Source organism: Halichoeres trimaculatus, unplaced genomic scaffold, assembly GCF_033239565.1.
Source record: "Halichoeres trimaculatus isolate MK-OKI-2021-1 unplaced genomic scaffold, fHalTri1.1 fHalTri1_scaffold_9, whole genome shotgun sequence".
NCBI lineage: Eukaryota > Metazoa > Chordata > Actinopteri > Labriformes > Labridae > Halichoeres > Halichoeres trimaculatus.
This window is the reverse complement of record NW_027437188.1, coordinates 20,187,501-20,193,778: the sequence shown is the minus strand read 5'-3', so window position 1 is coordinate 20,193,778 and position 6,278 is coordinate 20,187,501.

Here is a 6,278-nt window from a genome sequence, read left to right as displayed (position 1 = left end):
GGCCATTACACACTTTAATCTACTTATTGCTGACATCCCCCTTACTTGGCATATGCTCACTGCAGAGAAACAAGAGCTGTGACAGCAGTCGGGCCATCTTGTAACTTTACAAGAAACTTTTTGAACCATGATCATTGTAATCCAAATTTCCCAATAAAAATATCCTGTGAAGTAGTTCGCTGTAGTTTATTATGTCATGAGATAAAGATTTTACTTCTTCACAGAGGGTAGTGACAGGTTTAAGCATTTACCACTTTTGCTTTCAAATAAAAATCTTATCAAAGACACAGTATGTAGCCCCTTACTCAGTGAACAAGAGCAACAGATTGTCTACACCTGGCTTAACCTGACCACCTTCAAATAAGACTAGTCCATTTGTAATGTTTTATAAATAATGGCCCGTAATTATTAACTTTACGTGAATGCACTGGGAGACCCCAAATCTTAAGAAACTTACAGTTTACAGTTTCATTTAGCAGATGCTTTTGTCCAAAGCGATGTACAACACAAGCACGAATTTAGACAGAAAGAAAACCTAGTTAGACCTACTGACTCATTTAACTCTGAGGACACAGAGGAGAAGGGTCAGCTTAAGTGCTCAAGTGTTCCCTGAACAGATGAGTTTTCAGACATCTCTTAAAATTAGAAAGGGACTCTGCAGATCGTATAGAGTTAGGTAATTCATTCCACCATTTGGGCACAACAGAGGAGAGGAGTCTGGCTAGTGATTTGGAGCCGTGTTGGGCTGGGAGCACCAGGCGTCTTTCACAAGCAGAGCGGAGTAAGCGAGGAGGAGTGTAAACCTGGATGAGGGACCCCAGGTAGGCAGGAGTCATTCTTGTCATTGTTTTGTAAGCCAGAAGAAGAGCTTTGAATTTGATTCGAGCTGCAACTGGGAGTCAGTGAAGCGAGATCAACAGCTGGGTGATGACAGAGGTTTAAATGTACATGCATGGAGGCCTGCTGGGAGGGAATTGCAGCAGTCGATGCGTGATATCACAAGGGCCTGTACCAGAAGCTGCGTGGTCTGTTGTGTCAGGTAGGGTCTGATCCATTCTGATGTTACAGAGGACATATCGACAAGACTGAGCAATTGAGGCCACATGAACCTTAAAGGTCAGCTGGTCATCAATCATGATACCCAGATTTCTGGCAGAGTTTGTGGCCACAAGTTGATTAGAATAATGCAGGACATTGATCTATGGTTGAACTGGGTAACAAGCAGGAAGGACAATGAGCTCAATTTCTGACAGATTTAGCCGAAGGTGGTGTTCCTTCATTGATGTGAAGATATCAGCCAGACACGCTGATATCCGAGCAGAGACAGTTATGCCGTCAGGCGGCAAAGACAGGAAAAGCTGAGTGTCATCAGCATAGCAGTGGTAGGAGAAGCCATGAGAGTGGATCACTGCAACAAGTGAGGTAGTGTATAGGGAAAAAAGTAGGGGACCAAGCACTGAACCCTGGGGTTCTCCTGTTGTTAAGCCATGTGATTTAGACACTTCTCCTCGCCATGACACTCTGAAGGATCTGTCTGTGAGGTAGGACTTGAACCACAACAGCCCAGATCCTGAGATGCCAAGTTGAGAGAGTGTGGAGAGGAAGATTTGATGGTTTACTGTGTCAAAAGCAGCAGACAAGTCAAGCAGTAATAAGACAGAGGACAGACCAGCAGCTCGAGCCAGTCGCAGTGATTCTGTGACAGACTGGAGTGCAGTCTCAGTGGAGTGGGCACACCTGGAGCAAGACTGATAGGAGTTGATCAGGTTGTTTCTCAGTAGATGCTCAGAGACTTTGTTATAGACTGTTCGCTCAAGTATTTTTGACAGGAAAGGCAGTAGTGAGACAGGCCTGTAAATTTCAACTAAGGGTACAGTAATGTTTTTTTTCTTGAATGAAATGATGAGCTGTGTCCTGCTGTTCCTCAGCTACATAGATAACTAAGTAATCCGTCCGCTGACCGTATTATCATATTTCAAGCACAGTTGTTTCAATCCTCTTGTGTAAATTTTAGCCCCCAAAAATGTAGCTCATGTGCTGCAAGCTATTTTTTGTTGGCTTTAGCCTCGTCCCTGTTAGCTAAGTCTAACTCTGCTCAGAAAAGATCCAAAACCTTAAATCTTCAATACACTTTCTATTCACAATTGATTTTATTTGTGCAAAAACTATACACACCAACCTTTAAGACTTACAAAGTCATTTATCTTTTGTCAGGCTTTGCTAGCCAAGCAAGCTTTGCAAGCTAACACAAGCTAATACTTTTGACTGTTTCATCATATTTGACACAAGGTCTCAAGAGCAGGATGAAACTTCTCGTGCCCTGTCAGCAAAAAAGATTAAGTTAATTAGCTTCAGTTTTTGTTTAATAAGCACACAGTGAAGCTAGTTAGCTTAGCCAGACTCAGTCTGAACTTACCAAAATCTATCTTCATCCAAATTTACCTCACTAGCTAAGTTTATCATTTATTCATAAACAGAAAAAGAGATTGATAATGTATCCCAGCTAAGTTTTGTCATTTTCCTGAGTGGATGGTTCCATCTTACGGCTTAAGCTTTATTTTTTGACTCACAAACAAGGAGTTTAACATTAAGCTAACTTTTAGTAAATAAATGGTTAAACTTGTGGTGACAGGTAGCTTAAAACTTTATTTCAACTTTAAAACTCCACTTCCAGGTATTTATAACGAACACGTTTTATATTTCTTTTTCAATCCATACAAAATCTGGAATCAAAAGACGCATTGAATTTTCTCAAATGTATTCAGTCTCATCTTTTTAAGCTTGCTTTGTTCCTGTATTTGCCAAGCTTGGCACACTGTGTTCTACCTGCAGCTCTAACAGACAGACAGATGGTCGAACAGACAGACATTGACAACTGTTTAATGACTTGAAAGAAGCTAACACATATACTATATTAATGTGTTTATTTTGGAGGAAACATCAGCTCTGTGCCATGTGCCTGCTTTAAAAACTCATTATTATTTGGGTACTTTTCTTTTAAAATCATTGAATGTGCCCAGAACTGTGGGAGGAAGTTAATTGGCTTTCTATCATCCACTGCTGAGCATTACAAAGAATCCAGATTTATATAAGCCTATTCAACATTTGGGATCACTAGCTTGACTGAACGGTAAGATGAAGCCTCGGTATGAATCATGAAAGGCCTCAGCCCACTTATTACGACTACAAGTTTGACTGCCTTTCATCTTCCCCGCAGTGCGCTCATCCAATTGTTGCTGCTGCCATATCTGGATCCCTGAGTTCAAAGAAATCCCTGGGTGATTCTGAGGTTATTCTCTGCGGTCGTTTTTCAGATTGCCTTTAACATATTCAAATTTGTGCCTTCATGTAAATCTTAAATTAAAATATAATTCATGAAGATGGAACAACTTGTATAGGGATAAACCACATTTACCTGTTTGATGAAAAGCCAGGCTGAGTAAGCAGGCCAAGCATGTTTTCTTGGCACTAAATGTGTCTGGTTGCAGTCATGGCGGAGAGGATATATGACTGATATGTTAATGCTGCTGTTTGGAGCCTGGTCTACAGGAAGATTTCAGAAGAGTGCAGGATCCCCTCTGGGATGAGAGCTCTGTGTTCCCAAGAGAAAAGCCATCCTCTGAACTCCTTCGTTTCAGCACTCCCTTGCTTCTCTCCCCTCTTACTTTGGTAATATCATCAAAGGGAGAGGATGCACATGAGTGGAGAAAATTGGGGGAGAAGGCTCTGTTTAGTGAATAATGTATTAATAATCATTTGTACTTGCACTTAAAACAGAAGGGAAAGAGAAATTTGGGGCATGTCGCTGCTGCGGTCACATTAGCTGGTTTTGGCACTTCATTTTCAGGTCCCCTTTATGCTCACTGAATGATTATGTTACTTCTCCTCTTTTTGTTCTGGCAGACTGTCAGGATTTTTCAGTCTCTTTCCTCCTTGTCCTCATTTCTCTGTGTGTTCCTACAGCTGCCAGCCTGATAGACTATTGACTGAGCTCATTCTGAAGTGTGCCATGATATGACACAAATCCAGTTTGCGCTTAGAGCTCAAAACCTCCTTCATGCATCGCAACACCACCTTCAGCAGGGGAGCTTGACTCGCTGTGTCATTCTGTTTGACGGCAGCGGTGGGACAGGTGTCGAAAAAACACAGCAAGTAGGTCTCGGTATAACCTCATCCTGAGATGAAGAGACCTGTTCAACATTTGGCAAGATATTTATAAATGTTTGATCTCTGGTGTCATGTAAAGGTGAAGCTGTTAAGGGTACAGAGGGGTGTCTCCGTCAGGTGTTGAGCCTCAACAAGTCTACAGAGCAGACTTGGGGTGTTCTGACTCCCCTCGTTTTCTGAAAAGTTATTCCCTCATTTGGTGTTTTAACAGTGGTTTTAGTGTTGCTGGTCCTGTCTGAGATCAGTGAAGACTGTCTAGTTGGATCATGTGTTATGAGATTAAAATTATGTCAGGTTTTTGACATAATATACAATGCAAGCCTATGAAGAAGAGCACAATTCATTTTTACATTCTCAGGTGCCGCCTTCTTTTGTCATCTCATGTATATTCAACAATGACTGTAACAAATAATGTAATAAAGGGTTTTAATCAACCTTAAGAGCTGAATCTTTAGCATCATGCACACAAATTAGTATTGCTATGCTGCACTGATAGCAACTCCCACCATTTATGTCACACAGTACTGTCACACCCTGTAATGCACTTCTGCTGCCCAGCGCACGCTCTGCACCAGGGGTGGCCAACCAGCCAGTCCAAGAGCCACAAAAATTACTGTGGTACTACAAAGAGCCACACCACACACGTGGTCTTACAAACACAGTTCCTCTAACACATAAACGAAAAAAACATAAAATAAAAATCAAAACATTTCAAATTTTCAAAGCGAGATTTATTGTGTTTGTGTGTTCAAATTTATACTTGGAGCCGTGTTAAAGACAAATTTCCGTTTTTACTACAGAAGAGACAAATATCTATCTATCTATCTATCTATCTATCTATCTAGATGGATAGCTATGAGTGCATGAGGGATTGAGAGAAGCACATGTCGGGAAGAGAAACTGAAACTTAAGTATCAATCTCATCACCCAAGTATTGATCAATACTGGTCCCAACGCTGGCATCAATGTATCAATATTTTAGACTGATCAGCACTCCACTACACATAACGGTAAATATATACATTTTTATGAATGGTTCAAGGGGCCGCACACCGAAAGGCAAAGAGCCACAGAGCTCGCGAGCCGCAGGTTGGCCACCCCTACTCTACGCTCATGAACTCCTGACTTCAGCTGTATGTTCACACAGGCATCAAAGGTCTAAAAATTAGCTAAAATCTTCCATGTGGGCTGCATGTATGGGTGCAAACAGCTGAGTTTGGACTGCATGCATTTTTCCTGCCAGCTCCTTTGTAAAATTTCCTTAATGGGTTAGGGTGATCCAGTGGCGTGCACAGAAACAAAATGTTGCATCGTGCTCTGATCTGCTTTTCATATGTTCTTCTTTTTCTACTTGTTTGCTTGTAATATGAAAATGTCCAGTAAGTAGCACTGAAATTGTCATAGGGTCTGGCTCTTCTTTGGTCACCATCATGGATATGGCATGAACGTGACAGGAATGCATCCACATTTTCCTCTTAACAAGCTTTCCTGTTGACATTGTTTATTTCTAGAAATTTCTAGGAACAAGGTTTTTAAGGCACTTTTATCTGTGAGAGAGTCATCCTGCTGTCAAACCTTCAGGTAGGTAAGGGCATTTTTAGCCAAGGGGCAACATCTGGTTCAGAAAAATGAACCCTATGTGGGAGTGCTAAAAATTGCGCTTCCTCAGGAATCCGTTTGGCTTGATGAAGAAAAATTGGAAACCACGAACACGCCAAGCCAATATTTACAGCCTGGTTCAAAAACGGCTTGGGTCTGACACTAATTTTGCTATCAGCACACATTGTACTGGGGGTAGAGTTTTTCTAATTGGCAGTTAGAATCGTGTGCTTGTCCAATCAGAGACACAGCTCAGCTCATGTGACCAACGGGCATCCTATAGCGTTTAGAGAGGACGCTTAAAGCCCTCATCATATCCAATATGGCTCTATTTCCCTGCTTTAGGAACATGTTGTCCATATTTTACACAGTCTCCTTATGTATAAATGAATGAATGGATGCAGGATATTAGCTTCTGGTAAATAACATTATGTTTCCAGGTGATGATAATGTCATAATAGTGGGTCCAGTTTTTTAAGCCCTCACACACTGCATGGGTACCATGCACACCA